The sequence below is a fragment of the Phyllostomus discolor genome, chromosome 5, assembly GCF_004126475.2.
Source record: "Phyllostomus discolor isolate MPI-MPIP mPhyDis1 chromosome 5, mPhyDis1.pri.v3, whole genome shotgun sequence".
In the NCBI taxonomy this organism is placed as follows: Eukaryota; Metazoa; Chordata; class Mammalia; order Chiroptera; family Phyllostomidae; genus Phyllostomus; species Phyllostomus discolor.
Genome location: NC_040907.2, coordinates 146,931,246 through 146,943,482, shown reverse-complemented (window position 1 = coordinate 146,943,482; position 12,237 = coordinate 146,931,246).

The following is a 12,237-nucleotide window of genomic DNA, read 5'->3' as shown; positions in this document are numbered from 1 at the left end:
GGGGAAGGCCTGCTTCAAAGTCCTGCTGTACAATCAAGGCACAGAATTACAGGCTCAGGTTTGCGCCCACCACGTGCTAGACTCCAAGAGTATACACCTATTAATTAATTCTGTTAAAAGCAGGGGCCAGATACTACTTCAAAAGTGAATAAACCTCCAGAGGGCACCCTCAGCAGCTGGGTCTGGGAGGAGAGAATTCCAGGCCTGACAGAGCCTTGCTAGGCACTACTTCCCAGTTCCCAGCCACCCAGATACTAAGTGATAAAGTGTGAGAAATAATAGGGCCTTCTTAGAAGAGTCCGAGCAGCTTCAAGTGCCTCACCTGGCAGGTATGAAGGCCTCCAGCTCACTAAGAAGAGTTTTCTCCCTGACACTAAGTATATGTGAACTAACAAATAATTTGGTGGGGTGCATCCTACAATTGTCTTTTCTATTTCACAAGTGAGGATGTTGGTTTTTACCTTAAAGGCATTGGCTCACACTCTCAAAGTAGCAAGCCCTGAGAAGGCAACCCCACGTGAAGAAACACAAACATAACAAGCCATCTTTTCCTCTTCCATTTAAAAGAGAACAGCTTTGATCTTGGTTTCATGGTAGCTTGTCAGCTTTCGTAGGAGCACTTTTAAAAGTTTCATAAAAAAGCAAATTTCTCCATCCTCTCCACTACTTACAGACCCCTGGGCAGGGGGGTGGGGGCTGGGGGGGAGGTTCTTTCAACATAAAAGAGTGTTCTAAAAGATCATTGCAACTAATTTGAATATTTTCCTTTATAGCACAATAGTAATGCCACAACCTTACTTTTAGGATGCATCATTAGCTCATTCTTTCCACTCACTGAGACTTTGATATAAGTATAGCAAATACCCTCATTCTATTTTACAAATAAGAAAGTGGAGGCCCAGTGATACATGGTATCTAACTAAATCACATAGTCATGTCACTAAATGAAGTTGAGATTCAGAGTCAGGTCTCTCCAATTTGCATGGTGAAGAGGATAACCACCATGTGCTACTGGGCTCTTCTCAATCACTGGGATCAGAACTTGGTGTGAGCTAATTATTAGCAGTGAAGCAAAGGCTAGAAAAGAATTGATAAGACCACAGCTACATTGGGATAAAGGGAGCATGCATTTGTCTGTGGCTAAGCCAAAGAGCTGAGGGAGCCCCAAAACCAGGCATTGTGGTAGCAACCAGGTATGCAAAGTACCCATGGAACTGGGGCAGAGAGAGAGATGAGAATTCCAAAGGAGTGAGAGTGTGTTTCATTGTGCTTTACCCTCACACTCTCCCAGACCAGACAGGCCTGCAGCAATGAATGGTTCTTGGGATTTTTCTTTCCCTGCAAAGAAAAGTTGATGTTATATATCACTAGCCATGAATTTTTGTCATTAGTTATAACCTACATGGTGCTTGATGTCATTATCCAAGTGGTATGATTATTTTATGTCCACAATTCACTTTGTATTTACAGAATTCTTATGATTTACATAAGTACATCTATCAGTAAAGGTTTAACATTGAGATGCAATGTAACATCCATGACATATCATGTTTTGCAGAGAGCAATGTAGAAGAGATGTATTTTTAATCACCTTTTCACTTCAGTCACATGACATAAAAAATAAATCAATAACTTAGATTTTGTAAGTCTCTAAAGGAGGTTTTCCAATGAGCTCATAGAAATGATTAAGCAGTAAGATTGTCAGAAACAACTTCCATGCCCACATCCTCTTGTACTTTCTGTACCATTTTGTCTTCCAGCTGCTTTCCTTTGCCTGCTAAAGGAGCCCAGATGAGATCAATGTTTTGTTTGACTTCTCTGATGTCCTGAGCTTTCTGTAGTTCTTTATTTTTCTTGAACTTGTTCATTATAAATTTAGCTTGATGTTTCTGTTTGTTCTCTCTGACTCTCTTCACTGCATCAATTGCATCAATCTTATATTCCACAGCTCTTGCTGGTGTTTGACAGGTTCATTTGTACATTTTTCAAATTCAAGTGAATTATCCCCTGTAAGCTCTTTACCAGTTGCTTTATGAAATGCTTAAGTCCATCTGACCTTGTGAGAATTGTGTTTCTTTTTAAAGTTTTTATGACAGTTAGATTTACAGCACCTGAACACCTTACAGATGAACATCATGCCATGGCCGAGTGTATTTGCTTCTTGGGATTTAAAGTAAGATCTCTGAGGGAGAAGGGAACCTACAGAACACTGAAGAAGGAAATTAAGGAAGATACAAACAAATGGAAGCATATGCCATGTTCATGGATTGGAAGAATCGACATCATTAAAATGTCCATACTACCCAAAGCAATCTATAGATTCAATGTAATCCCTATTGGTGCATTAAAGCACCAATGACGTATTTCACAGATTTAGAACAAATATTTCAAAAATTTATATGGAACCCAAAATGATCCTGAATAACTTCAGCAATCTTAAGAAAGGAGAACAAAGTAGGAGGGATCACAATACCTGATATCAAACTATACTACAAGGCCACTGTAATCAAAACAGTTTGGTACTAGCATAATAACAGACACATACATCAGTGGAACAGAATACAGAGCCAGAAATAAAACCATGTCTCTATGGTCAATTAATATTTGACAAAGGGGGCAGAGGCATAAAATGGAGTAAAAATAGCCTCTTCAGCAAATGGTGCTGGGAGATCTGGAATGACACATGCAAAAAAAAAAAAAGAAGAAACTAGATCACCAGCTTACACCATACACCAAAATAAACTCAAGATGGATAAAAGACTTAAACATAAGCCATGACACCATAAAAGTCCTAGAGGAGAACATAGGTAGTAAAATTTCAATATCCCATGCAGTAATATTTTCACTGATACATCCTCTAGGGGCAAGAGAAATAAAGGAAAGAATAAACAAATGAGACTACATCAAATTAAAAAGCTTCTGCACAGCTAAATAAAACATTATCAAATTAAAAAGGAAACCAACTGTATGGGAACCTATATTTGCCAAGGATACCCTAAATAAGGGTTTGATCTCCAAAATGTAAAGAACTCATATGACTCGATGCCAGGAAAACAAACAACCCAATTAAAAAAATGGGCCAAAGCACCTGAATAGACACTTCTCCAGGGAGGACATACAGATGGCCTAGAGATATATGAAAGGATGCTCAACATCACTAGCCATCAGAGACATGCAAACTAAAACCACAATGAGATATCACCCCACACCAGTCAGAGTGGCCATTATTAACAAATCAACAAACAAGTGCTGGTAAGGATGCAGAGAAAAGGGAACCATAGTGCACTGTTGGTGGGAATGCATACTGATGCAGCCACTGTGGAAAACAATATGGAACTTCCTCAAAACACTAAAAATGAAACTGCCTTTTGACCCAGCAATTCCACCACTGGGATTACACCCTAAGAATCCTGAAACACCAATTCCAAAGAACCTGTGCAGCCTGATGTTCATAGCAGCACTATTTACAAAATAGCTAAGTGCTAGAAATAGCCTAAGTGCCCATCAGTAAATTAGTGGATCAAAGAACTGTAGTACATTTACACAATGGAATACTATGCAACAGAAAGAAAGAAGGAGCTCCTACCTTTCCCAACAGCATGGATGAACCTAGAGAGTATTATACTAAGGGAAATAGTCCAGGCAGCAGAAGACAAATACCATATGATCTCACCTAGAACAGAAACCTAATGAACAAAACAAACAAGCCAGCAAAATAGGACCAGAGGCATAGAAACAAGGAACAAACTGACAGTCACCGAGGGGAGGTGGGAGGGGGATAAGGGAGGAAAGAAGGGGAAGGGTCTTATTAAAGAACAGGTATAAGTGACCCATGGACATGGACAACAGGGTGGGGATTGACTGTGGGAGGGTGCAGGGAAGAGCAATGGGGAAAATTGGGACAACTGTAATACAACAACAATAAAAAATAAAGAAATAAAAGTTAAAAAAATAAAAATACATCAATAAAAGAAAACATACCAATGACAAATAAGCACATGAAAAGATGCTCAACATCATATGTCATTAGGGAAATGCAAACTAAAACAACAGTGAGGTACTACTATACACCTATCCAAATGGTCAACCTCCAAAACAACACCAAATGCCAGTGAGGAGGCGGAGCAACAGGAACCCTCATTCGTTGCTTGTGGGAATGCGAAGTGGTGTGGCCACTTTGGAGGGCAGTTTGGCGGTTTCTTACAAAATTAAACATATTTTTACCATATGATCCAGCAATTGTGTTCCTTGATATTTGCCCAGGTTGAGAACATATGTCCACACAGAAAACCTACACATAAATATTTATAGCAACGCTTTTCACAATTGTCAAAACTTGGAAGCAAGCAAAATTTCCTTCACAATTGAATGAATAAACAGGTGTAATCTGGGCAATGAAATAGTATTCCACACTAAAAAGAAACAATTGAGGAGCCTATGACAGTGGAGGCAGGAGGTAGATGGGAAATCTCTGTACCTTTAATTTTGCTGTGAACCTAAACTACTCTTAAAAAAAAAAACAAAGAATGACATTAGATAAATAAAATATCATACTTATTATACAACACTTGGTCTTCCGTGATGTTTTCAAATTCATACTGAAAATTTTAAAAGGTTCACATGATGACTGTGTTATAAAAGGGAAATAAAAAATACTAGTAATCTTCACTTTAGTGCCTAAGGAAATACTGGGGAAAAAATTAATACAACCACTGTTCAAAGTCCACAAGAGAACAGAGTACACAATATTGATTTTATTAAGAAAATGCTAGGGAGGCTAAGAAGACATTGTACAGGGCAACAGCAGCAGAGCAGAATCGATCTGCCTCATTATACTGTGACTTTTGTCCCACATTCTTGAGTTTTCTAAACGGTCAGGAAACAAGAGTTCGGTGACATTTTTGTTGGTCGGAAAATCAAAGATTCTCATTAATTAAGGGACCAAGGAGAACTTGAAGAGGTCAGTCCTAGGTCCAGAGGTATTTAAAAGGTCCACTGAGGAGGAGCCTTTAATACAGGAAGAAAGGAGGGCACTGCCAAGGCTGTGGAGAGGTCAGAGGGAAGAGGTTGAACTAACAGGCACCCCACCTTGGCAGGTCTTATCCCAGCTCCCTCAGAACTTCCCTTGGGAGGCTCTCTCCCAGCTGGAGAAACACTGGTCTGGAAAGTTCCCATCTTGTTGAAGTAAGAGCCATGTGAAGCATGAACAAAGACCGGATGTGCTACTTTTCCTCTTGCTCCCTGAATAATCAATCATGCATTCACTCTTTCCCACATCAATATATAGAGTACCTTGCATAGGCTAGTCTGTGTGCTAGGTACGGGGGGGGGGGGGGGGGGAAGCAGTAAATAAGTTTTTGGAGACAATATAGTAAACTGATATATAATAACATGCCAAGATATGAGAGGAGCTATGAGGAAAAATAAGGCAGGTAAGGGAATAAAGACTAATGAAGTATTGGGGTACAATATTAAATGAGGGAGGGCAGCTCTGAGGGGACAATGTTTGAGCAGTGATCTGACTAAAGTGTTTTTTTAAAAATAGATTCAATAATCTCATCAACAGGAAAGTAATGGAATGTTTCCTGTGATACTGGAGGTGCCCTCAAATATTATTGCAAGAAAAAAGTGAAAATGTGGCATCCATCTGAAAACAAAAAACTGGGCCAGGGAGATCAGGAAATGACAACCAGAAGAAGATGATGTTTTGGTATCAGACAAACATGAGTTTGAATCCATGCCCTGCCACGTGATCTTCGTGAAGTTATTCAACCTCTGCAAGTCAGCCCGTTTCCTCATCTGTAAAAAAAGGACCGCCTAGGGTTTCCACTTTACAGGGTCATTGCAAGAATTATGACAATTAGGGGGTGATACATTTAAGACTATTAAGCTCAGTGCCTTGTCATACTGTAAAAGTTTCTTAAATGATAGTTATTATTATTGATGAGAATGTGACAGATTGGTTGGTTTCATTTTCCTGCCCCAAAGAATTTTAAAACAAAGATTCACATGCTTAAAAGAGGGCTTCTAATGTAGGATCTGTGAATCTCTATGTTGGGGATGAGAGTGTCCATGCTTGGTTTTTAAGATGTCTATGAATTCCTGAAGCTGTATGCAAAATCGGGGGGGGGGGGGACAGTAAGTGCAGTTTTCTGGGAAGAGGGCACCTAGATTTCATTACATTCTCACAGTAGACCATGATCCCAGCCAGTAAGAGCTGCTGCTTTCCAAACCTCCATTTTCCTCTCTGTGTTGTCTGCCTGCTTTTCCATTTCAGGTTATTCTAGTTCTCTGATCATAGTACAGTATTTTTTTCAGAAAGATGGAAGGTTTAAAAATGAACAAAACCTGGCTGGCGTAGCTCAGTGGATTGAGTGCGGGCTGCGAACCAAAGTGTTGCAGGTTCAGTTCCTAGTCAGGGCACATTCCTGGCTTACAGCCCATTGTCCCCAGTAACTGCACATTGATGTTTCTCTCTCTCTGTCTTTCTCCCTCCCTTCCCTCTCTAAAAATAAATAAATAAAATCTTTTTAAAAATAAACAAAAATATTTACAAGTCTTTTTATCATCTTATTAGTTTAAGGACATTATCTAGTGATGATATCATTCTCTTTCATTATCCTTTTCACTTGCTACAGCTGGAAAGGGAATTCTTATTCACTCAGATATTTTTAGAAGATATATCTCTTTGGTTTGACTTTCTGTTTCCATGCTTAAAAGATAGTGCTGCTTTCTCATACCCCTTCTTACCTAGATAGCCAATTTCAATTTTTCCCAGCCAAAATCCAAGTTGTATGAGTAATAACCTCCTTAAAAAGAAAAAACTATAAAATCTGAGCCTATATAACTGAAAGCTTCATAATTATGAACAAGACTTAGAATGTACAAAGTATTACAATGAAATTTACAGACTTATCAAAAACTAGTACACATCTGTTGCAATTTGAGGAAATGACACATTGTTTTTATACAAATTGCTAGGTCATTTACTACATTGGCCATGTAATGGATTGTCACTGGCTCCTCAGGTTGCCTGGCTGATGCTTCAGAGACAAGTTGACAGTAATTGAAGAGCCTGGACCTCCTGAGAGAAGTGACTCTGTAACTGTACCATTTGTTAAGACTCTTGCCAGCAAAATCCACATCCACCTTAAACTGGACTAGGCACAGAAGGCACAGAGACAATTCATAGGGTCAAGTAATAAAAGGTCTAGGAACCAATTTCTAGATTCAGACCCAGCTGGACCAGGGTCCCACATTAGCAGCCCCTTTCTTCATCTGACTTCTGCGTCTTAGACACATCTCAGGAGCATGCAGGTCCTCGCAGGTTAAGGCTTATTTCCTCATAGCCAGCACTCTCAGCCAAGAAAGCCTCACTTCCTCAATAGTTCCAGCAGAAATTCTTTCAGGAATTAAGCTTATCCTGCCCATTCTTCTTATACATGGCTTGTGAATGTATAATGGGGTGATAAACTAGAGGTCGCCAAAATGGGGAAGTTCCCCACTAACCTGCCTTAGGGGAGGGAGAAGTGGAGGAGCACCATTGAGAGGAACTTTACAAATCAATAACAGCTGGCTAGCTTCATAGATATGTTAAGTAGCTGTGGCAGATGCTTGGAGCCAGGAGATGGGTGTGACTTTGACTCGTGATTAGCTGGAGGGACTTGCTGGTCTGCCAGAGAGCAGGAAGGTTGTTGCTCTATGTCATGGGGCCAAGCCTGCCCCTACTAACTATGGCAGCCAAGAAATACAGAGAGACCAGAGTACTAGCAGAGGTAACCGATTGTAGGAGGAGTCAGAAAGGGGTTATGGAGGAGGAGCAGGGTGGGGATTTAAACTCAAGTAGGGGAGCCACTGCGTCCTAAACCTTGTAGCTCTTAAATATATGGCTTTGGGAAGGAGAAGCCTCTTGACCACGTAGCAGCTGGGAGAGGTCTTGGCCACGCAGTTTGAAAGGATGCAGAAGGACCCCCACCTGCAAACCATGAGGAGGGGCCATAAGGTTTTGGATTAAGAGCAGGAACCTAGCCAAGCATGGGCAATTGGGAGAAGCCGGAACACAGATGGGAATCTGAGCTGTGGACTTCTGTTTTTCTAAGAGACCCTGAGACAGACCTGTAATGGCAAGGGGAGGCAGGACTGTGTGTGTTTCTGTTTCTTTTGTTTTTAAGGGAGTCGGATTTAACAGAAAAATTCTGCCATTATTTTAATCCTATGTAACTTCTGAATGAATAGTTCCTTCCCTTTTCATAAGACTCTGGCATTAAAAGTCATGGTTTGTTTTTTTTTTTTTTCCAGCGGTGGGCAACAGAACCCAGTGGTTCTGTTTCAAATGGGGATGTTCCTACTGATCCACATGGGCTGAATGTGGGAGAGCGTGGATTCTGCAAAGAATAATGAAGGTTCTATAGCAAATAATGTCCACTGCCACTCAACATACATTTCCCCCCTTCCTTGCTCCAAATTCCAGCGATTCAAATGGATCAAGATCCCTTGATTTTAGGAAGAGTCTTCTCTTATCCTGACCTCTGGAATAAATTATCAGATATTTTACTCCTCTAGCCCTATTGTGGGTCTAAGAGTGGCCATGTCATCCAGTTTCAACCAATAGGAAATAAGCAGAAGTGTGGTAGATGGAGCATTTTGGAAAAATTTGCTTTCCTGAAAAAAATCTGGCATGGCTCTTTTGCACCTTTGTCCTTTACCCTTCTTTCTACTTGGAATATGGATTTGATGTGAGGGAGGCAGCAGCCATCTTGTAACTATAAGGCAACAAGTATGAGGGTGCATCTGAACACCACCCAAAGCTGATTAACCAAAAAAATGTCTTGGACACCTAAGATCTCCAATGAGCCCCTGCATTAGACCTGACTGTGAACATCCAAACATATTCTATGACACAAGAAACCTTATTTGTTTAAGCTATTGTTAGTTGTGTTTCTAGTTCCTTGTAGCCAAATACAACTCCAACTCCTACAGATGTTATTACCAGAAGAAAAGGAAATGGATGCTGGATACGCAAAGTAATCACCGGAGATAATCACTGGAGATACTGATAACCCAAGGATGGATTTTTCACTTCTTCAAACAGCTACCAGGAGGTCACTCCCTAAATAACAGAAAAAAGGAAAATGTAAAAAAGGGGCATAAAAGGGCATCTCAGACTCATTTAGCCCTTTTTCATTCTTCACTAAAAACAGGGTGATAAATATCCATTGTACCAAATAAAGATGAATTTGAGTAAACAAATTCTTCTTTTAAAATATTAACACCTTGCTTCCAAGGAGAGTTACACCCAAAACAGTCAAAAGAGTATGGACTTTGGACCTGCATTCAAATTCTGTCTCTACCACTTATTAGCTGTAAGACCTAGAGCAAGTTATAGTTAATTGAGCCTGAGTCTCAGTTTTCTCTTGTGAAAGATGGGGATAATGGCCCTGGCTGGTGTGACTCAGTTGGTTGAGCATCATCCTGCAAAGCGAAAGGTTGACAGTTCGATTCCTGGTCAGGGAACATGCCTGTGTTGTAAGTTTGGTCCCCAGTCAGGATACATGACAAGAGGCAACCGATCCATGTCTTTTTCTCCCTCTCTCCCTCCCTTCCTTCCTCTCTCTAAAAATAAAAAATAAAATCTTTAAAAAACAAAAAGAAAAATGAAGATGATGACTTCCACCTTCTAGGGGTTTCCCCCCTCCCATAATTGCTTTAAAAAGAGTTTTATTAAAGCATTATGTCACACACACACACACACACACCCATCATATTGTGATCCTTTTTCAGACACCTTATAGGAATTTTTTAGTGAATTACTTCAATTATTTTCAAGTATGCCAAAAAGCATGGACAACTCAGTAACATGCCCTCATAGTATCCTGTTTCTAATGCCAGATGAGATTCTTCCAATAGCAGGTAAGATTATTTGCCTATTTTCTACTAAATTAATTGTCTTTTTCTTATTCATTTATAGGAGTCTTCAAATATTCTGAATAACAGCCATTCATCATTTAATGTACCTCTTTCTACAGAGGAAACACCAGCCTGAAGTTAACATCTATCATTACCTGCATGCTTTTCTACTTTCATTATGCACATTAAATATTCATTTCCTGGCTGGCGTAGCTCAGTGGATTGAGCCCAGGCTGCGAACCAAACTGTCGCAGGTTCGATTCCCAGTCAGGATACATGCATGGGTTGCAGGCCATAACCCCCAGCAACTGCACACTGATGTTTCTCTCCCTCTCTCTCTCTCTCTCTCTCTCTCTTTCTCCCTCCCTTCCCTCTCCAAAAATAAATAAATAAATAAATCTAAAAAAATGCATTTAGCTCCAAATAGTATTTTCTTGCTTATTTCCCAACTCTATGTAGATGGAATTATGCTATATAAATATTTATGTATCTTGGGATTTTTTGTTTGGTTTGGTTCATCATCTTTTTTTAGATTTATCCATGTAGATACATGTAGCTGTAGTAGAATCATTTTAACTATAAGATGGTATTAAATTTTATCAATATACAATTAGTCATTTATTTTATGTTAGATAGATATTTAGGTACTTCCTAACTGTTTACAATTAAAATGGACTAATTTTTTTTGTCCACATTTGCTAGAGCTTCTTTAAAATATATATTCAGAGTAGCACTGGGTCATCGGGTAGGCATCTGTGAGGCAGGAAAACTAGGTTTTGCTGCAGGACAAACAACCATAGAATGTCAACAATTTAAAAGGCTTCTTTTATCCCGCTGTGGGTGTAGGTGATTCTCCAGGGCAGCTGGCCTCCTCAACCTGCTAGCTCTTGTTTCCAGACTGCTTCAACCATATACACACATTCTCAAAACTTTAGCAACAGGAAAGAGAAAAAGCATAGAGACCAGCACAATTGTAACAGCATAATCAATAAAATATATATATACTTTAAATTTACTTCTCACAGTTTGGAGTCTGGAAGTCGGAGATCAGGGTACTAGCATGGTTGGGTTCTGGTAAGAGCCACCTTCCAGGTTACAGACTTCTCACTATATCCTCTCAAGGTGGAAAGGGTGAGGGATTTCTCTGGAGCCTCTTTTATAAGTTACCATAGTTGAACCTTGAACACAGGTTTGAACTGCACTGGTCCACTTAACACAGATTTTTTTTTCCAATAAATACAATTGGCCCTTTGTGTACATTGGGTTTCACATGCAGGGATTCAACCAACTACTGATGGAAAACAGTATTTTTGCATTCCCAACAGCAGATTCCCAACCTTGGTTTCCTAACCATGGATCGAAAATACTGTTTTCCATCCCAGTTGTTGAATCTACAGATGTGAAGGGCCAACTGTGGAATCAGAAGTGATATGTGAATTTTTTGACTGCATGGAGGGTTGGCACCCATAACTTCTATGTTGTTGAAGGGTCAACTGCAATTCCGCTCCTGAGGGCTCTACTCCTAATGACTTAAGCATGTTCCAAAGCCTCACCTCCTAATATCATCACCTGTAAGGGTTAGGATTTTGACAGGCAAATTTTATGGGGACACAAACATTCAGACCACAGAACACTTTAATCAACATCTGGATTTTTATACTTTTTAAAGTTTTGCCAGTTTTATATGTGTGAAAAACTACTTGATTTAATTTGATTTCCTGATTACAGGTGACATTTAACACCTTTTGATATGTTTAATAGCTATTTGTATTTCCTCTTTGCATGGATAGATAGATCCTTTGTCTATATTCTACTGGATAATATGTCTTTTTCTAACTCATTCATAGGAATTCTACATATATTCTAAATATCAACCATTGATCATTTATTACATTGCAAATATCTTCATCTACTGTGTGCCTTTTATTACTTTATGGTATCTTTTGTCAAAGAGAAGTTTTATACTTTAACATAGTCAGAATGTCAATTTTTTCCTTTATGGTTGGTACTTTTATTTTCACATTTAGGTCTTTAATCCACATGGAATTTATTTTTGTTTATGATATGTGGTTGAAGTCAAACAAGTTTTTTTTATGTATGAATAAATAATTTAATCAGCATCAGTTATTGACTGGTCCATTCTTCCCCCATTGATCATAATGTCTCCTTTATCCTATATGAGATTTCTTCATGTACATGGATCTGTTTCTTAGTTCTCAATTCTGTTCTACTTGTCTCTGTCTATCTCTGGACAAAATAATATTTTCTTCACTTGTAGAGCTTCATAACAAGTCTTCACATCTAGTAAGACAAGTCCATCTATGCTATTCT